We start from the raw sequence: 22324 nt of genomic DNA on the forward strand, positions 1-22324 counted from the left end.
TAAGGGCAAAGAAAAAGTCTTTTTTAGGAAGTCTCATAGTTGTAGCTTACTCAAGCTGATGATGTTGGATGAGGTCACAGAAATATATTGTCTTTTTTTTAGAATTCCCGTATCTTTGATGTGTGTGTGTGTGTGTGTGTGTGTACATACACATCAATGTGCAAGCCATGGAAGGAGAATAGGATTGCAGAAGGGTGGAATCTATTTTAAGAATGGCCAACTTCTAAGAGATAATTAGACAACAGTAAATTGGCACCAGTAACAGCAGGGAAGAAAAGGAAAGATATTGGACAAATGCTCAGAAGGCCATTAGAAAAAGTATTCCAATTTCAGCAGACAGTCATGTGAGAGCAGGACAGTATCTCTGAAAGGACATGGTTCAGGCCAGGCAACCTCAGTTTGAGTCTGACTCTACCACTTAACTAGTCCTGTGATTATGGGTAACTTACTTAATTCCTCTAGATCCCTGTTTCTTCATTTGTGAGACTGGAAAAAGATAGAATCAATATAACCAGGAACATAGGGTAAGAGTTAATAAGGAAAACAAATATGAGGTGCTGGCATGTAATAAACACTCAATGGAATCCGTTTGAGAGGAGCCAAGGCTAAAAACAGCTCTCTCTTTTGATGTGTAGATAATCAATATTGTTACTTTAATGTGGAATCATTTTCCTGTGAGTTAATTTCACTGAGATTCAGTTATTCATACGTGAGGAAAGTCTTATCATAAAGACAAGAGGGTTCTACAAATAGCATCACTAGCCTCTAGAATTAGATTGAAGTCTAGAGATTCTCCCTGAGGAAGGAGCCATTTTTTTGTTTCCCTAATGTTAGATGATCCCAAAGCGTACCTTAATTAATCAATCAATTGATTCAACAAAAATATTTTGACTTGAGCCCATCCTTAGGAGTCAGCCTGTGGTCACTCACAAGCTTGTGGACCTGATCTATATGCCACAGAAACATCTAACTATGTCTGAACAACTAACTATGTAGAAATAGGGGGTGAGGAAACTTTACTGATGTGAAGACATTTGAATTTGGTTTTGAAGGATGAATACAGTTTTCCAGATAGGTTCCAAGCAGGGAAGCCATGCCAGGCAAAGGGAGAGTGCTTTCACTGAGGTAGACTCTAAACAACAGATGGTTAAATAAGAGCAACTAGGTGAATATCTGTCCCCATTTTTCATCCATGTGTGTGGACAATGGGCGGTTTAGTTCTTGATGAGTGTGCCATCCAAGACTTAAAGATTAGCTTAATCATGGCAGACTAATGGAGAGGATGGGAGAAATCTTTGCTTCAGAAGGGGAAATGGCTAAATTCCTGGTGACATACTTTGTTTGCAAACTCAACCCAACATAGTAATGGGAAACCTTCCCATAAGCTCCTTTTCTTCAACCATCTTTTAAAATCAAGAAGTTAAAAACCATAAGTACTATTTCCTGGAGTTCGAAATTAGAGGCCAGGCAGGGATAAATGCATCATGACATTGACATTCTGTCCTTTCTTATTTACTTTATATAAGCAGTGTGTTCTCTCAAGCCTACTTGCATAAACACATAATGATACATATTTAATGAATTTGTTCTTTAGTAGCTATAGAAAATGTGCTTTATTAGTATACCACTTCAGTCTTGGTGGCATCCAATCAGATAAATCAGTCATAATGGTGTATGCGTATGTGTTGTGTGTGTGTGTGTGTGTGTGTTGGCAGATAAAATGAATCAGTGAAGAATAAATATGCATATGCACACATAAAAGTAGAATTTAGAAGTGCCTTTTGAGCCCATGAAACTACCTTTTTTCTTTCTGAGGCAAAAGAAATGTTATCTTCTTTCTTATTTAAAAGGAATTGCAGGTCAAATTGAGCCCAGGCTCAAAAATATTAAATTCTGAGCAAAGTAGGGTCCAAAATAAACTTCTCTATAGAAATAAACTCTATCTAGCCCACTGAGTCTCAAAATCCATTCCATTATCCAGTTCCACTGGGGGGGGGGGGGAGGGGTGTGCTTATTTAGAATACAGATTCCTGGGCGCACATAAAAAGATCTATTCAGTAGGTCTGGAGGGGGGCCCAGGAATCTTCATTTTTAACAACCCAGTGACTGATGTAAGTGGTGTCAGTATCAGAATTTGAAAAACTCCACTTTATCCCTTCCTGAGTAGGAAGGTTCCCTTTCAGTCAGATGAGGTTAATAGGTTGTAGGTTGATAGGTTAATAGGTTGTAGAATTAGAGCAAAGCATCAGACTGATGTGAACGGAGAGCCCTGTGAGGCTAAAGAAGAACCAATTAAACCCCTGAGTTAGTATTTTATCAACAGGGCACTTTATATAGCCCCAGGTAAGACTGACAGATTCTGGTTCTTGTTCTCCGCTTAATCCTGTTCGCTGCTCATTAGCACTTGGCCCTACAAGAACAGTTCCCAGAAGCAGCTCCAAGTGAAATGTGGGAGGCCCTTGAGGCCTTGAAGACTTCATCTCATCAGTGGTCCATTTACACAGGTTACTCTAGGAAGACTTCTGCAGTACTAGGAACCAGGCCTCTTACTCTGAGAGACAAACAAAGATTTATCCAAAACTAGGCAAAAACAATTAACTTGGTTAAAGAGCACTAAATGAACCTCAGAGTCAATCCTTCAAAATCAAAAGGGATTACATCCCTTATGAGACTCTTGCCTGACAAGAACTTTGAGGGTCTGAGATTTTTTCCCCCTACCGCAGGCTAACAGCTTGTCACAGTGAACGAATGAGGGCAGAAAACATGACAGTCTTGGGGCAGAGATAAAAGAGTTTACTCCTCATAGCACTAGCAGCAGCCAGAATATCAACATTTTTTGTGCCTGTTACTCAAGTCCCAATTCCCATAAGGTGATGCAGAGGTTTGGGTGCACCTGTATGTGCAATGAATTGCATTACTAGAAGGAATCCTGAGTTTAGGGAACCCAAATATTTTCTGATGGGCTCTAAGCAACAAGAGTCTGTCTCTCCCCTCCAAGTCTGTTCACTGTGTGAACATCCTTGAGCCGCTAGTCTGGAACAAAGGCAGTCAGCGTTTTTGCTTATAAGACATGCAGAAACTTGAAAGACCCATGGAGAATTTTCCCTCAACTATCCAATAGAAAACACTTTGCTCTTTTTTTTTTTTTCAACGTTTTTTATTTATTTTTGGGACAGAGAGAGACAGAGCATGAACGGGGGAGGGGCAGAGAGAGAGGGAGATACAGAATCGGAAACAGGCTCCAGGCTCTGAGCCATCAGCCCAGAGCCTGACACGGGGCTCGAACTCACGGACCGCGAGATCGTGACCTGGCTGAAGTCGGACGCTTAACCGACTGCGCCACCCAGGCGCCCCGAAAACACTTTGCTCTTGAGCACACTTACTTGAGTCTTTTAGGGATGGGTTTTCACAGATGCCACTTCATTTTAGATATGCTTATTGGCTAACACAGTTATGTATGTAGTAAATCACTCTTTCTACCAAAATGGATACCATTTATGAATGTCATTGCTATAATACTCATGGAAATCTTTGTGTTTTTTATTTATTTATTTTCCTTCTAATATAATGAATCTGTACCCAGAATACAGTTGAGGGGCTGTCTATTCCATAATGTCCCCCTCTAAGTAATAATTTAGTAACAGAGATTATATGGCTGTGACATGATTAGGTCTCCTGGAAGATAGTATTCAAAACTGAATTCTCTAGGAGCATTGAAGCATACCCTGAAGCAACATTTTTGGTTTGTGTATTTGTTCGTTTCTTTTTTTCTTTTTTTTTTTTTTAAAGAGAGAGAGAGACTGCATGCTGAAGGAGCAGAGAGAGAGAGAGAGAGAGAGGGAAAGAGAATCACAAGCAGGCTCCACACTATCACTGCAGAGCCCAATGAGGGGCTCAGACGCACGAACCATGAGATCATGACCTGGGCCGAAATTGAAAGTCAGATGCTTAACCAACTGAGCCCCCAGGTGCCCCTTGTTTGTTTCTTTGTTTTTCTTATTTCTTTTTTAATGTTTATTTATTTTTGAGAGAGAGAGAGAGAGAGAGAGAGAGAGTGGGGAGGGACAGAGAGTGGGGAGGGACAGAGAGAGACACACACAGAATCCAAAGCAGGCTCCAGGCTCTGAGCTGTCAGCACAGAGCCCAGTGCAAGGCTTGAACCCACGAACATGAGATCATGACCTGAGACAAAGTCGGATGCTTAACCTACTGAGCCATCCAAGTGCCCCTTGTTTGTTTCTTAATATCATGTAATGTGGCTTTGTCTGGATAACCAAGATAAAGCTTTTACTCATTTAACTTTTTCTTGGTCTGAATTATCACACAATTGTTCACGCCCATCCTCCCTTGGCTGTGTTGTAGAGCTCCTAAGATATAGATATGTGCTGTTCATGTAGCATTGCCTGGAGATATAGAAGAAGAAGGATAACAAATAAGTTCTCACCATTAACTTTGGGCTTCCTGTTGAATCAACTTACTCAATATAAACTTGACATACTTATCCTAGGAGTGATTATTTACTGTCTCCCGAATCAAGATAAAGGATTTGTAGGCAACCGTCAGCTTTTGTTTTTGGAAACATTGGTTTTCTCTTAATAAGGATGCATTTTCATGGCTGTATATTTCGCCTCATTTATGCAGTATCTTCCTTGAATTCCCTCTCAGCACCAGTACCATTGTTATCAAGGTAGAGTTGGAATTCAGTGTTTCCATTTGCTGATACAAGTGCCTTCCTACTTCCTACCATTTGAGATATACCTTAAAATGTACATACACCATAGGGGTCCAAGGCAAGTGTGAAATAAAGATTTTAAAAAAGAGCTGGTGATATGTTTTCGTCCTAGGGTTGGTCCAGCGATGGTCCCAAACATCCCTTTTCCATGCTTTCTTCCCAGTTCACTCTGCTGAGTGAATGTACAAGGTCAATTTCAAGAGTGACCAAAACTGAAGCTACCCATTCTTTGGGGGGTTTCTATTGATTGCTGTCTGTGAAAGATTGAGGTGAGCCAAGGATTAGGATATTTGTAGGTGGAACAAAACTTTATGAATAGTTAATAGCTGAAGCCCATCATTTTCACATTTTAGCTTCTAAACAGTGAGTGACAATTTGTTGGTGATACTGCTCTAGTGTTCTATACCATTAAATTGTTATTTGCTGGTTGAAATCAGAACACCAGGGGGCACTAATTTGCTCAAAAAATCATTGTAACTCATTGAGACATGACCTGAATCTCACCCAATTACATTTTAGATCTAGAGAAGACCTAGGGGTTAATTTAGGCCTGCTTTACAAATATTTATTTTAAAACCAGAAGGAAATGACTTGCCCAAGGCTAACACTGGCAGGTGAGTGTCCTAGTGGTTTGATGTTCTTTCTCCTCTACCATGATGCTTTTATCCGAGAATCTGGAATAGCCCTTTTAAAATCATCAGCAACAAGTGCCTGCTAGTCTGCTTTGTTTAGAGGTTATTGCTTTGAACAACGCAGACATGGTTCTGCTCTCAGATTGCCCACCAGCTAGGAAGACCCTAGGCCAATTAACTGAATTTTAGCAAAAAGTATTATGGGAGATGGCAGCAGTATATGGGAGATGTCAGACTTCTCTGTTTAGCTGAACCTTTAACGAAAAGGAAATTGATAAGTGAGAAGCAATGGGGAGGGAATATTTCATGATGAAAAGCAAAGACGATAAGACAGTACTGAGATAGGAGGGACCAAAGGAACTTGGACAACCTGAAAAGCCAATGGGGCAGGAGCATAGAGGGAGAGAGGGAAGAAGCATGGACAAGATGAGGCTAGAGAGGTAGGGAGGAGGCACATCACCCAAGTCCACATGGGCCATATTGAGAATAGGGACCTTATCTACAAAGGGTTATGGAGTGTCACTGAAGGATTTTAAATAGGCCAGAGACAAATGCATGCATTCTGTGTGTACCGACACTGACTATAGAAAGGAGAGGAATGGGGTTGGAAAGAGGAAGAGCAGTTAAGATGCGGCCCAAGTCATCCAAACAAGAGATGATGGATAAGAACCACAGTAGGGGCGCCTGGGTGGCGCAGTCGGTTGAGCGTCCGACTTCAGCCAGGTCACGATCTCGCGTTCCTTGAGTTCGAGCCCCGCATCAGGCTCTGGGCTGATGGCTCGGAGCCAGGAGCCTGTTTCCGATTCTGTGTCTCCCTCTCTCTCTGCCCCTCCCCCATTCATGCTCTGTCTCTCTCTGTCCCAAAAATAAAAAAAAATAAAATAAATAAAAAAAATTAAAAAAAAGAACCACAGTAGCAGTGGTGGTAGCTTAGGGTGGTGCTTTCCATCTATAAAGGGCGACTTTCCTCTCAAGCACCCAGATGAGACACGCACCCCCAGCTGCTTCCTGGCAGGATTGCTGCTAGAAGTTTTCCTGCTCCGCTTCTTTGTCCCACGTCTTTTTTGACTCTTTCAGCTGTGGCTTTCTCAATTTCAAACTAGAATCCAGCTTAGGACCAACCAGGCTCACCCTTGCAGCTGAGCACGCCCAGGTTTGTCCTGTCGTCCTGGAAGTCATATGCTGCTTTGTTTTCTCCAAGTTGGACTCAGCATTTGCAAGTTTATAGGGGTGCCAGGGTGTCAAAATAGGCAGGAAGCAGATACGCTTTGTGCCATTTGATTTGTTTAGCAGAGCTTTGGTTATTATGATTTCTTAAACTTTTTTGCTGAATAAAAACAATATGTAGTCATTGTAGAAATCCTAGAAAATGGAGGAAATGGAAATCACAAAAACAAAATCACCCCCAAATTCATTTTTCCCCTATTGTTACAATTCAAATCAAAGAGCTTTTATCATCTTGGAATATTTCTTTTTTTCTAAGCATATTTTTAACATACTAGAATCTCACTCAGTATGAAAAGTTTATATACCATTTTTACAGTAAATATTGCTACCATTTTAAGTGCTTACTGTGTGGGACTCTGAACAGAGTGATTTGTAAACATTACTCAAGTTTAATTCTCAAAACAACCTAATGAGATAGGATCTATTATCCCCTTTTGTAGAGGAGGAAACTGAAGCATAGAAAGAACAACTTGTTATAGCAGCTGTATTGAAGTATAATTGACATACAATGTCAATTGTTGTCATTGATATACATATTAGAAGTATACAGTTTGATAAATTTTGACATATGTATATACCTGGACATTTTCGTGACAGTCAAGATGATGAACTTATGGTCACTCCCAAGGTTTCTCTTGTGCCCTTCTGATCCATTTACTCCATTGCCCACATTTCTAGGCAACCATAGATCTGTGCTCTGTCACTATAGGGTAGTTTGTCTTTTCTAGAACTGTGGACTCATTCAGTATGTATTATGTTTGTTGTCTGTCTTCTTTCACTTAGCATAATTAGTTGAGATTACACGTATTAATAATCTATGAATATTTATGGCCAAGTTGTTTCCATTGTATGGATACCACGATGTGTTTCATTTATTCACCTGTTGATGAACATTTGGATTGTTTCCAATTTGGGGAATTTACAAATAAAATGTCTGTGAGTGTCAGTGTACAAATCTTTGTATTGATTTATGTCTTCATTTTGTTTAATGTTTATTTATTTTTTGAGAGCAAGAAAGCATGAGCAGGGGAGGGGCAGAGAGAGAGGGAGAACAGAGGATCTGAAGCAGGCTCCAGGCTCTGGACGTATAAACCTTAAGATCATGACCTGAGCCAAAGTTGGACACTTAACCGACTGAGCCACCCAGGCACCCCTATTTGATATGTTTTTTGACTTTTGACTGAGGATTTTTTTCTGAGGATTTTGACATGTAGAAGTGTAAAATTTTTTGACATAGGAACATTGTATCAAGGTTTCCTTTTATATTTCTTCTACTGCTATAGTAGGAGAATTTAAGAAGATTTTCCCACACTCAGAAAGCCGCTATCTATTGTAACTATATCTAATATTATAACTCTATCTGATTTTCTTATAGTTTTTCTTTTTGGTAACTCTTTAATCTATCCATATTTTTATTTTGATATGTGGAGAGAACTTGAGATCATGACTAAGTTTTTCCAAACTCCTAAAGAATTAAACGATTATCTTAAAATCACTTTTGTTGAACAATCCCATCTCTTTAGTGTTGATTTGTGATAGTTTCTTGATCATTTTTTTAAGGTTCTCATATAAACCGGAGTCTGTTTGGAGGGCATTTATTCTATTCCATTAATCTGTTTTTGGTCAACATGAGAGATTTATATTGAAATTTTAAGATATATTTTAATATACAGGTAAATCAGGGCATAGAATGATCATTCGTCTCTAATCAGAAAAACGTTTCGCTTAAATACAATGCTGTCATTGCGTGTTGTAAAAGCAACCTGGCTAGCATATAGATTATCCTACCAATAATTTACATCAGGTTTTACTGCTGTAAATTAGCACATCTTTTTTTTTTTGACTCATTATGACAGTGTACTTTCTCTAAATAAAATGTTCACATTTTCTCCTCTCCTGCTTTTATTCTGTCCCCAACCTCATTGCCAGATATTTTGTGTTTAGAAATGAAATTTTTAAACTACTTGATAAATCGTCTCTTAGCATGCCGATTTTTTTTTTTTTTTTGACCTCAGCAACAGTAAGGACCAGATACTACTCAACTGACCAGATACCAGATCCCTGCAATCTGATTTGGTTATTTAGAACATGGTTTTTCAACCTTGACGCTGTTGACATTTGGGGTTAAATAGTGCTTTGTTGTGTCCTATTCACTGCAGGATGTTTAGTAGCATTCCCCACTGGTCACCAATAACCCCACCCTAGCTGTGACAAACAAAAATGTCTCCAGATATTGCCAAATGTCCCTTTGGGGACAGAATTGCCCCCATTGAGAACTATTGATTTAGATCAAAGTAGTCTGAGAGAATCCAGCATAATAAACCTACTTCACTTTTATTTACTATTATTATTATTGTCATTATTATTATTATTATTATTAATCTTAGTAATACAATCAGGTTGAACCTAAGGCGATTGAGTTAAACAATGATTCACTGTTATTGGGTTTGAAAAAAATCAACTCTAGGGCATTCTGCTTGGCCATGTGACTGAAACATGACCATGGTAAGAAGAGTGACATTATCATTGCTGAAACTAAAACATCTCAGGGTCTCTTTGTATTCACCTCCCTACTTAGCCTATGTTGGTGGTAAATTTGAAAAGCTGTCAATTTGATAACCATATTGGTATATGTAAATGAAATTATGCCCTGAGTTTTCATCTTGTATTTTTTGATATTTAGAAAATGGCTCAAACTCTAAGCCCATAATTCTTTGAATCATCTTGCCTTTGATTTTAGCATATAACCATGGCTGTCTGAGCTAGTTAGTTCAGAGGGGTTTTACAAGATGATAATGAGGCCAATGTTGCAGTTTCAATTAGCTTCACAGAAGAAAAACCCCGCTTCACAGCAGCAGACTGAACTGCTAACCCCTGCCACCACTCTCAGCCAATGGCCAAAAGGAACATGAGAACAGAGAATGTTGTCGACTCAGCACTCCCAGGACCGTTTAGCCTGAACAAGCAAAGGTCACAACTCATTGATGATGATGGCCCATCCGTGTTATATTCCTACACCAATTCACTGCAGAAACACAAAATGAAGAGTAAATCAGCCCTGGAAGTCAGAGCTGCTTTGATAGCCAGTGTAGATCATTGAGGCAAAGACTTGTTTATCCTGATTTTTTTTTTTTTTTTTTGGAATAATGAATAGGACAGCTGCAATTTTGAAAGGTATTTAAGCAACTTTTATTTTTGTTTTCAAATTTGCAATTTTGACTGTATATTTAAAGTTAAGTACGTTTTATCCACTCATGAAATTATTTTCTAACCATTCACTAAGAGGGTCATTATAATCATAAATATATCTCCAACTATGCAAATATACTGGCTACATCAGGCAATTTTTTCATTAGAATGAGAAGACTTTTATAAGCATTAAAATGGAAATTGAATTTACTTGCATTTAACACTATAAGCACAGGGGGTATTAACAAGAGCCCCTGGCAGCAATTTCCCTAATACTGATTTATGTGCTGTATAAAATGTAACGTCCACAGAAACATGGCCCTCAACATCTGCCCTTTATTGCAAAGATTGGGCTTAATTCTGCTTTTAGAATATTTGCACTGTTCCTGTTAAAATGCCTAGATAACAATGGATACAGGTGAATGTTGGCCAGTTTGGTTTATGTTCTCAGTTCCAACATCAAGGTAAATTTCTTTCTCTTTTCCTCTGGTCTTTGAATTCGGATCATACGCATCCAATCTCTGGACATACTCTCCCAGTAGGAAGCTTCTAGAGCTTAGTATCATTTATATAATGGTTTTCCTATCTCATCGGTGCCTAAATTTTTCTTCTGACTTATCAAGAGATCCATAGGAATTTTCAACATTGTCGGTATTATATTCTGACGATGAACGGATATCCAATTTCAAGCTCTTCCATTCACAATGCATTCATCAAAATGCAATCAACTTTAGTAGCCTATAGAGGAAATCGCTTTTAGAACCTGGTATTTACTCCACCTCATCAAAGGTCTGCTAAACGTATTGAGTCCTAAATGAATAGCAGTGGACAAGCCAAACAAATTGAGCCTTGAATGCAAGAATGTCTACAGATGTTTCCATGAATTGCTTTTTAATCAATGAAATCAGGAACATGTGTGTTTTTTTAAATTGATTCCTACAGTCGCAGCTGCATGAGTACCACATTTTCCCAACTGCCTCTCTGTTACCATCAGTGCTATATTCAGAATCTCTCTGGTTTCAATATACATGATGTTCTCTTTCTAAAAATTCGAATATTTATTTAGCATTTCTATGTGTCAGGTACTGTGCAAAGTGCTTTCATGGATTATTTAATTTAATCTTTTACAATGGCCTTGTGACACACACAACATATTATCCTCATACAGCTAAGGGAACTGAGGAGTAAAGGTTAGTCAGTGGCTCAGGATCATACAGCTAACACTAACGCATGACACAGCCAGATCTTGAACTTGGTCTGTATGAATCGAGAGCCTATACTCCTAACTGCCTCACTGTACAGTCTCCTGAAAGTCATTATCACAAAGATGTGTATTATTTTTTATTTCTAAAAATAATTTTATTTTATTTCTGTTCTCTCTTTTGATTTAAAACAAATAACTAAAAATGATACCCAAATGCCTTTCATGTTCCTCGAACTCCAAATTCTTACAGAATGTATCTTGTCTGTGCTAATTTAACTTACAGTTAGGTCTTCATCCCTCTGGTATTCATAGGTCTTAAATTCGTAGCTAGAAACTTGTTCATGTTTTGAGTAATTGTATTTCACTCCCAATGAAATTTGGGGTACTTAAAACAAGTTCAATGATATTTTAAAGAATGCAATTTACACCACTTCCTTTAGAAGACTATAAATAAAAAAAATGATAGAACGTGTCAAGCCATAATTACATCGAGAGTTTTAGTAACCTCGTAAACCACAAGAATGAAATACCAAAAAAATTTTGTTTCAACCACCAGCATCAAAGTCTCATTTGCCGATTCTATTTTTACAACATTGATGGAAGTAATCCAGTTAGGCTGACATTTTTATAGAGGATAGTTTAATGTTCAAATAAGCCGTGTTATTTCCCCATCTTTATTTTCTTTATGGAAAAGATTTTTTTTCTTCTGTAATGATTCAAACTGTGCTTTAAAGTAAATGAAAATGTGTCTTGTAGGTTAGATCATGACTCTAGAAGATACATTTCGGGTGACATAAAGGTCTTTGCCATAACCACAGTTGAAGTTTACAGATACACGCCCCTTCCAATTTTTAATGCTGGTGTTAAATTTCTTAATTAATCTAATTACAGAAAATGTGTCAAAAGGAAAGGGATGCTTGGTCTCACACATATGCTTGGGTTTCTGTTATCAGGAAACAAATGTCCAAATGTGATTGCACACAAGCTCACACACGTGCTTATGCACGTGCTCACACACAGTCAAGTTTGGATCCAAGTGTGAATTTGGTGACACAGTGGCACTTAGAGCCAAATACTAAGCATATGTCGAAATTTGGTGTGATCACAACAGCAGAATGGTACGATATTGTTTCATTCAGTATGATGCAGGAAGAGAAGCCAAATGACAGAAAATCATAAAACAAATGTCATTTACTTCTCAGAAGCATTATGTTTGAATAATTGAGAAAAAATAAGACCAACTTGTTTCAATCTGACTTTCTTGTCATTGGTAAATTAATAGATGTATTTCTCCTCTATTAGAGAAAATAGGCTGATGAACCTTTAATGGCCGAGATAGATTAGGTAAAGTTGCTGATATTTAATGTCTCTGTCCTATAGATCAAAATCTATCATTCATCAAAAAAATTAGTATCAATAAATTTATATAGTTCGGTTTGGCAGAATAATACTGTATTCATTTTTATCCTCTCAGGATATCTTTCTGTCTGTATTTTTTAAAGATGGCATGTTTTTAACCATGTAAAAAACTCATAGCTTTAAGGATGGGCCTTACTGATACAAATAACTTGCGTATGGGTCAAATATTTTCAGTATATTATCCACAAATTCCCCTATGAGAGCCAAGGATAGAATAGTTATTCATCAATACCAAATTTCACCAAGAATGGGAATTAGAATTATTTTAGGATCCTTTGATACCTTTGGCTAATGGGCAAAAGATAACTTCAGGGAAATGATAACTCCTTTAAGAAATCCTCCTACATCATGTTAGAAAGTCATAGCTAGATGGAATGATCTATAGATTCATGGAATGGAAATGCCATTGGAATTATCCAGCCCAACAGTTCCCAGCTGTCCAGTAAGAGGATCCAGATCCACATGGATAGGTTGTCAAGACATGTTGTATGTGATTTGCTCAAAGTACTGATGTTAACAAATTATTTTATTTTCATAAATTAGGATGTATTTGATATTGTTCATCTAAAAATGCCTCACTAACTTAATAGCATTTCAAATCAGAAAGAATTGAAGTTTCAGTTGGTGGGTCTAGTGTTACCTACATGTCCCTTAGAGATACCCATAGAAATGAATCGTGCATGAAAACATAGGGGTGAGGTTTCCGAGCAGAAAAAAGTTCTTGCTCTGCAGATTAGACAATTCCTGCTAACTTTTCTATAATCAGCAGAAATTGCTGAACTCGTAAGCCAAAAGGTGATGGTGTACATGGAATCAGCAAAAGACCATAATCTTGAAGGACATTTCTCCAGAGCATGAGGAGGCCTTAGGAAATGCCTACACCACCACTATGGAATACGTTTTTCATAACTGGATGCTTAGAGCTCTTGGATTCTGTGTCTCCTCCCTGTGAACAGCACCCAATTACCACTGCCAAAGTTTGTTTTCTCTGAGCTCAGTTTATAAAAGTGACCATACTGCGAGTGTTGACCTTTTCTTTCTTCGGATGTGTTAATATCATGGATTAATCTCTGTCATTGGTCTCAATCCAGTGGCTATTCCCATGGACCTAGGAGAAGTGTTAATTCAGTGCTTACAGGAGAACCTCATCCCTTATCTACAAGTAGTTATTTGGAGGAGTGAGGGGCACTTCATGATTGCCCCCATTTGACAAGAAATTAAAATCTAAATCTGACTCTGTTGTTGCTGTTTTTAACTGCCTGATTATATGATAACTTTCTAGATTATTTAGTGGAGGAAACTTGTACCTTATCTCATTAGCATGATCTTAGGGTACCCTTTGCGACTTAAATTTTAACGGCTGGAAACTATTATGGGGATAGAAAAAAGATGTGACTATTCCAATTCCTTTTTCTTCTATAGTACAGGGCAATCCTAGCAAAAATGACACCAAAATCTTATAAATCAACATTATAGATTGAAAAATCTTAAGTAATTTATGAGCAAATGCAATCTAGCAAAACATAAAAACAATAACAAAACATGATCAAAATAGTTGGTTCTTAAAGACACAAGAAGTTTTACTATTAAAGAAATCTGATTTTGTTATAATTCATCTTATTAATAGGTTAAATGAGAAAAATTGTATCCTGTCATAGATCTTCAGAATGTACTTGATTTACTATACATTGATAATGAAAATTCTTTTTTTTTTTTAATATTTATTTATTTTTGAGGGAGAGAGAGACAGAGTGTGAGTGGACAAGGGGCAGAGAGAGACAGAGACACAATCTGAAGCAGGCTCTATGCTCTGAGCTGTCAGCACAGAGCCTGATTCAGGGCTTGAACTCATGAACTGCAAGATCATGACCTGAGCCAAAGTCAAACGCCAAACTGACTAAGCCACCCAGGTGCCCCGGTAATGAAAATTCTTATTGAAAGAGACATAGAAGTCTATTTTCTTAAAATGATAAAGATTTATTTGAAACAAAGATTAAATTTTTCATTTATAAAATTCTATATGTATTTTCGTTAAAATGAGAAACAAGAAATTTTTTTTTAATGTTTATTTATTTTTGACAGAGAGAGAGAGACAGAGCATGAGCGGGGAGGCACAGGAGAGAGGGAGTCACAGAATCCAAAGCAGGCTCCAGGCTCCGAGCTGTCAGCGCAGAGCCCAATGTGGGGCTTGAACTCACAGACCACAAGATCATGACCTGAGCCAAAGTCAGATGCTCAACCGACTGAGCCGCTCAGGCACCCCAACAAATTTTTTGATTATGTTTATAAAAATCTAGCAAATATAGTGACAAGGAAAAAATTAGATAAGGTAATTAGAAAGGGCAAGTAAAAAAAAATCACCATTCGTCTATATTGAAAATTTAAGAGAATCAACTGAAAATAAAAGCTATTAGAATAGTCAAGAGTCTAGTATTACAAAATTTTTCACTACAGTACTTACAAATATAAATTCACAAAATAAAGTACTTAATACCATAATTTAAAAATAAACAAAAAACCCACATATCACAATAGCAAACTTAAAATTAAAAATAACTAGGAATAGGGGCACCTGAGTGGCTCAGTCGGTTAAGCATCTGACTTTGGCTCAGGTCATGATCTCATGGTTCATGAGTTCGAGCCCCACATCAGGCTCTGTGCTGACAGCTCAGAGCCTAGAGACTGCTTCAGATTCTGTGTCTCATTCTCTCTCTGACCCTCCCCCACTTGCCCTCTGTCTCTGTCTCTCAAAAATAAATAAAAAATGTAAAAAAATTAAATAAATAACTAGGAATAAAAATAAATATATATAAGACTTCCTTGGAAAAAATATATTAAAAAAACTGGAAAAAGATGAGATTTAACAAGGAGATATTCTATACTCCTCAACAAAAGGAATCAATATTTTAGACATTAAATTCTCCCCAATGTAATCTAACGATTGACTGAATCTGAAATCAGAATCACCCAGGGATTCTTTCAGTAAGATGACAAAATAATTTAAAAATTCATCCAAAGTATATTGAAAAGCAAAAGTAGCCAATAACTTATTTAAAAATCAATGCTCCCAAAAGGTTAACAACAATTATATTAAAAGAAAAGGTCTGATCAAATTTCAACATAAAATGTAATACTCTATGCAATGAAAAAAAAAAAATCACAAACAAAATTAAAAGACTATAAACATGATGGGTAAACATCTGCAGGACAAGTGTTTTCTTTTTCTTTTTTTAATGTATAAAGCAGTCTTGACAAATATGAAGGAAAGAGACAGTATTTCTATAGACTTCACAAGACCAGGAGCACCTGGGTGGCTCAATTGGTTAAGCATCCAACTTCAGTTCTGGTCATGATCTCAGGGTTTGTTTGGTGGGTTTGAGCCCTGCGCTCTCACCACAGAGCCGGCTTCGGATCCTCTGTCCCCCTCTCTCTCTCTGCTAGTCCCCCACTTGCATACTCACAAGCTCTCTCTCTCTCAAAAATAAACATTGAGAAAAAGAAAAGAAGAAGAAGAAGAAGAAGAAGAAGAAGAAGAAGAAGAAGAAGAAGAAGAAGAAGAATTCACAAGACCAAAGGCCAGCAAACCTTTTCTGTAAAGGACAAATAGTAAATACTTTTGGCTTTGCAGACACCAGAATCTCTGTTACAACTACTCAACTCTGCTCTTGTAGCACGAAAGAAGCCGTAGACCATGCGTAAAGAAATAAATATGACTGTATTCCAATAAATCTTTACTTACAACAACAGGAAATGGGAAAAAGTGGGCCCACAGACCACAGTATATCAACCCCTGCAATAGACCTTTTTGTTCACAGCTATATTCCAGGAATACCTAGAAGTAAGCATGGTGTATATAAAATGTTCAACAAATACATGTTGAATGAACAAGTAAATAAATGAATAGAAATAGGACAACACACACAAAAAATTAAAATCAACAATAAAATATATGAAATTGTTGAAACTCACGTGATGAAAAAGGGACAAAGTAAAATCAAGACATAACAGTTTCTTACTCTCAAAGTCACAAGGTATGTTTGTTTCTTTAATGATAATTCATAGGTTTGGTAAGAATATAGGCTCATGCATTATCCTCATATGCTGCTGGTAGGCTTTTTTACTCTCTTGTCCTTAGTTACATACATAGAGAAAAGTGTCGAAAATAATGTAAGAGATTTATATATTCTCTCCCTCCAGTGACAGTTTTCAAATTGGTTGGATTCATTCTTAAAAATTATTGAGAACCCCAAAGGACTTTTGTCTGTTAATATTTATAATAGTTACCACATTAGAAATTAAAACAGTTAACTTTAAACACTTAAACAGTGTTTAAGAAACACTTAAACTTTTTATAATTCATTTAAAAGAGCAATAATAAATTCTTTACATGTCAACATAAATAATGTTTTTACGACAACTACATTTTCCAAAGAAAAAAATCACTGAGAAGAGTGGTATTGTTTTACATTTTTGCACATCTCTTTAATGTCTTGCCTGAAAGAAATCAACTGGATTCTTGTATCTGCTTCTGATTTCATTCTGTTGTGCCTCTCTTTCTTTGTGAAGGATATGAAGAAAATCAATCTTCAAGCAGTTATGTAGTTGGGAAAGGGACCGGTATTTTAATAGCCTTTTCTGATAACCAAAAATTCTGCTTTGATAGTATACCAAAATTCAACAAGTGGTAGTTTCTAAATAGGCAGTTGAAATGTGGAATCTAAACCCATATCACTGAACTTTTTGTACTTCGTTACATTAAAATCTATTCATTTATCTTGCACTTTGAGTGGGTCTTTTCCCCATTCGTGGTCTTCTAACATCATGCACTGACCATTTAGAAAATAGTTGTTCGATGAGTAATGCATATCTTGCAGTTGTAGCTACGTTTTGTTGTACGATGTTCAAGATTTTATTTACTACGTCTCCACTGATCTCAGAGAAGTCTTTAGATTTTAGGGATCTGTCAAGCCCTCAGTGGTGGTTATGAGTTTTCCAAAATTCTAATTTTCATTTGAAAGCATGAAATTTTATCATTAACAAAAAATACTGTCAGTCATTTTCTTTGAAGTAGCAGACTCTTCATCACCGTTGAGAAAAAAGTCGGCCGAGCACCCATAATAACCATAATTTGCCTCTTCTTCTTTCAAGAAAAAATGATATTCTATGAAGAAAGCACGTAGTTCAGTTCACAACCCAGTGATCATACTTTCATATGCAACAGAAGTGCTATATTCACACTATTTTGTCACTCCGTATTTTATTTAAAAAGTGCCCAAGTGTTGAGATTTAATTAATTCACTTTTATTGCCCCATTAAGGACACTCTTGAGTGAAGCCGGCTTGTTTGGTTTTGGTAAGCCTGGAGCGTGCACGCTGTGGAAGGCACAGTGGCTACTCGTGCATTGGACCCCGCTGCCTTGATCCAGGCCAGGTTGCCAGTTTCATCCGCCACTGGTTTTGCACCTTCAGTGCAAGAGGCAACATGGTGGAGAAGACAAATAAGTTTAAAACTTCACATAAAGAATTCCATTCTATATGTATCCTTTGACCAAGATTTGTTACGTGTAACATTATGCCTTTATGTTTTTGAGATAGCTGTAGGTTGATACATATAGATCTAGTTCATATATTTTACTGCTGTATTGTATTTCTCTCTTTATTCCTCTATTGATAGATATTTAGAGATTTCCAACTTTTACTATTGTGAAAGAGTCACTCTAGGTTGTGTTCCATGATGTGGACTTTCCAGGTCTAAAAGTAGGCATATACTGAGTTCTCCGTATCTAGATTGCCAAATTGTTTTTAACATGGCCTTATCAATTTACAACCTAGTATGATTCTTAACTGGTACTCTCTTTCTAGGGGCAGTTTGGCAATGTGTGTCGAATACTCTAAGGGAAGACAATCTTTGAACCAGAAATTCCAATTGTAAAAATTGACCATGAAGGTCATTTGTCCAGGAATGGGTACAAAGACTTTTTGTTGACAAGAGTTGTTTATGAGTATTTATAAAGTAGAAAATCTAGAATCTTCTAGATATTTAATAATAGGTGACAAGTTAAAAATATACTGTGGTTATCTCTTCATGGATATTATGTAATCCTTTTTTATCCTAATTTTATTTAATCAATATGTGTTATTTTATATAACTTTATCAAAATGGGTGATGGAAGTACAGGTAATTTTTTCTTTTCTTCTTTGTGTGTATTTTTTTTTAAATTAGCTTGTGTTATTGAGAATATTTTATTACAGAAGGAAAGAAAGAGGGGAGGGAGGACAGACAGATGGATTAGAGCATGTATTGTGAAACCTCATCCCAAACTAAGTTTCAAGTGAGGCCAAAAAAGTAGAACAGTAGATCACATCTGACACAGCATAGGTGTGGTTTTTTAAAGCCTCCTGCAACCCCCAGAGATTTTGATTCGGTGGGTCTGAGGATCACTGCATCCCTGAAACGCATAAACCTCACACCTTAAGAAATACTAATTCAGAAACCGTAGCTAATTCCATCTGACTTGCCTACATTGATGAAAAATAAGGAGTCTTGTCATTTTTAATATTTGGCAGGCAAAAGAGACAAGCAATGGCTGGGGGAAGTTCTGGTGGTGCCTCTCCTCTCGGAGGCGGGAAGCTGAAGGCAGGAGCCTCTGCAACCGCATCCTGGGGCAGGAAGGAGCTCTCTTTCCTGCAGAGCTGCCTCAGACTTTGCTTTCTTCTCCTTGGCATAGGCAGCCTGCCCTGAAGCAGACAAGGTCAAGTCTGCAGGTGGTGGCTCCAGGTGTTCCTCCTCACTTCTTTCCCATCCCTCCTTCCTCTGTTCTCTGGCATTTGGGTCACTTCCTCTGCAAATCTGAGCATCAGAATCTTTGGGTGAGCTTGCTAAGACACTTATTGCCGGCCCCCACTCCAGAGCTTCGGATGCAATAGATTGCATTTGTAATAAGCTCGCAGGTGATAAAGCTTCTGGCCCATGGACTACGCTGAGATACAGACCAGAAATAGACTCACGGAGAGAGCCAGCCAGAGACTCTGGGGCTGAACAATCAATTGTTATTCATTAGAATTCCCGTCACATGGCCATTTAGAAATGCAGATGTGGAGGCAGTAGTAGTAACAGCATTAGTAGGGGGAGTGGTAATGAGAATAGCAACAGTAATAATAGAAATAGGAATCATGGGAAGATTAATAATGAAATCACACAAATAACTGAGGGCCATTTTTATTCCCATGTTTTGATGAAAGTCTTGAACATGGTCTCATCCGAACGGAGACAAGATCTCGGATGCAAAAGTGTTATGAAATCACGAATTCAAAAAAATGACTCTTTGGGGCGCCTGGGTGGCTCAGTCGGTTAAGCATCCGATTTCGGCTCAGGTCATGATCTCACGGTTCGTGAGTTCAAGCCCCAGGTCAGGCTCTGTGCTGACAGCTCAGAGCCTGGAGCCTGCTTCAGATTCTGGGTCTCCCTCTCTCTCTGCTCCTCCCCCACTCACGCTCTGTCTTGCTCTCAAAAATAAGTAACATTAAAAACAAAAAAATTTTTTAAATGTCTCTTTAAATTGGATGTGTTACATTTTTAGTGAAAGCAAGGTCTTTAAAAACATGCCAGACCTGGGGCGCCTGGGTGGCGCAGTCGGTTAAGCGTCCGACTTCAGCCAGGTCACGATCTCGCGGTCCGTGAGTTCGAGCCCCGCGTCAGGCTCTGGGCTGATGGCTCAGAGCCTGGAGCCTGTTTCCGATTCTGTGTCTCCCTCTCTCTCTGCCCCTCCCCCGTTCATGCTCTGTCTCTCTCTGTCCCAAAAATAAATAAAAAAAAAAAAAAGAAAAAAAAAAAAAAAACATGCCAGACCTTATGATCCAGAAAAAGCTGTTTCTTTTCCTCCTGCAGGGTATTATTTATCTTTGGTTAATAGATTCAGCCAAGCCATTTTTATAGCCTCACATGTTATCAAAAAGTGTTTTCGTTTCTCAATCTAACTACTCCCTTTCTCAACTTATTGCATTAAATCTGCCTTTAGCGGCCAAGTATAAGCTGAAGTCTAGATAAAAGGGATTTTTTTTTAAACCCCATTTGTGGGGCGCCTGGGTGGCGCAGTCGGTTAAGCGTCCGACTTCAGCCAGGTCACGATCTCGCGGTCCGTGAGTTCGAGCCCCGCGTCGGGCTCTGGGCTGATGGCTCGGAGCCTGGAGCCTGTTTCCGATTCTGTGTCTCCCTCTCTCTCTCTGCCCCTCCCCCGTTCATGCTCTGTCTCTCTCTGTCCCAAAAATTAAAAAAAAAAAAAAAAAAGTTGAAAAAAAAATAAACCCCATTTGTTTTTCCTTTTTGTGTTAAATTATAAATACAGTAATTGGCGGTTAATGAGATGTAAGTGCTGTAGCCTCAGACTCTTTGGGTTACTCATGTCTCTGCACCATTTTCATCCGGCCCTCATTTTCCACACACCAGACCTATAATTATGCCAAAATTTATCCAAGCCAGAGAATATTTTGTTTTTTCCTGTTGCTACCTACAGTCCGTAAAGTTATGGAAAATGTTGGGCATGCAAAACTAATTTTAATCCCCCCAGTAAAAATTCTGAGGGGCAATTCAATAAGATATAATTAAAGGTGTGTGAATCATAGATTGCAGAGATCACTGAGGCACCCAGAAAGCATCTGATCTAGCTGTTTGGCTTTAGTATCAACCCCATTTTGCAGATGAATTAGCCAAGGCTCACAGAAGTAAAATATATGTGAAGCTGGGATTTGAACTAGAGATCTATCTGGCCCTAATACCTATGCCTTGTCGGGGAGGGGGGCGGGGCGGGGGGGGGGGTTGGCAGGTGTCTTTTACCTCTCTGGACAGTTTTTTTTATTGCATCATGCGGTTGCCAGCCTACCTTGAACTCTTTCATCACATGGTTGAATTTTTTTCATAAGCTTTTAAAGCTCCCTTTATATTTGATTTGTACAGTATCTTTTAACGACAGTGTCCTTGCAACAGATATTTTGATGTACTAAATTTACACATGCACCTGAGTGAGGAAGACACATGCATCATGTTTTGTATTAAACAGACTCCAGGTCTCATGTTTACGTTGAAAATGTCAGTCTTTGTTTCCACTCAAGTGCTAATCTTTCTAAAAATGTCCCTCATGTTGAAGGACATCCAAAAGGCAGTAACTTATTAGAACCTTGGGTTCAGATTACAAATGGGTTTGGCTAGCTCAGTGTTAAAGTTCAAATTATCTCAGAATTATTTTAAATATTTGTACAGGAACACTGATTAGTTTACTAACGTGTTGCCTCATAACCATCCACTAATAACCACCTTGGTCTGTGATCGTTAACTCCAAGGGCTCAAGTGAGCTCTCGGCAAAGGTAATTTGCTTCAGTGTCTGAAGCTGTCATATGATGTCTTTTTCCTAGGACGTGGAAGAGTTGACGCAGAAAAGGAATTTGAAACGGAGTTTCAGACCGCATCTTATTATTTGCACAGAAGAGTTGAAAAGGAAGTTCTGATGAGGTAATGTCCTTCCCTCTGTGCTCCCTTTTTGTAGTTAGTGTTTCCTAATTATTTACATTTAAACTGGAGACTGGCAACCTGGTGTAGGGGAAAGAATGTCTGTGCGCGAGTCAGGACACCTGGGATTTGGTGCTGGCTCTGTTGTGCAACTCATGACCTTAGACAAGTCATTTTGCTTCTCTGGGTGTTGGTTTCTATAAATGAGAAAGTGACACAAGGTCATTCCTAAGCTGTAGAGTCTGTACATATGTGCATTCTGCCAAAAGAAGTTAAATTAGCCAGAAGACAACAGACGTGTATAGATCTCTCTGTTTCTAGCCTTTGGCCGGGCTGGCTGCATGGACAGCAACCTGTGCTTGCTTTAGTTACGGTCTTGCTGTTACCATCTTGAAATTCTTCACAATTTTTGAACAAGAG

At 38.1% G+C, this 22324-nt stretch overlaps 1 protein-coding gene across 13 annotated transcripts in view; it reads left to right on the top strand.

Annotated features, from left to right (window-relative positions):
- Window positions 1-22324, top strand: part of THRB (thyroid hormone receptor beta) — a 390903-nt gene that overhangs the window by 78312 nt on the left and 290267 nt on the right. For 11 of the 13 annotated variants that reach the window (XM_058729739.1, XM_058729736.1, XM_058729734.1 and 8 more), the window contains one exon: window positions 21811-21907. The exons of the other annotated variants lie outside the window; for them this stretch is intronic. The gene's annotated coding sequence lies outside the window, so the exon portion shown is untranslated. The remainder of the gene's footprint in view (window positions 1-21810; window positions 21908-22324) is intronic. 13 annotated transcript variants of the gene reach the window in all.

The sequence above is a fragment of the Neofelis nebulosa genome, chromosome 5 (genome assembly GCF_028018385.1).
Source record: "Neofelis nebulosa isolate mNeoNeb1 chromosome 5, mNeoNeb1.pri, whole genome shotgun sequence".
NCBI classification, from domain to species: domain Eukaryota; kingdom Metazoa; phylum Chordata; class Mammalia; order Carnivora; family Felidae; genus Neofelis; species Neofelis nebulosa.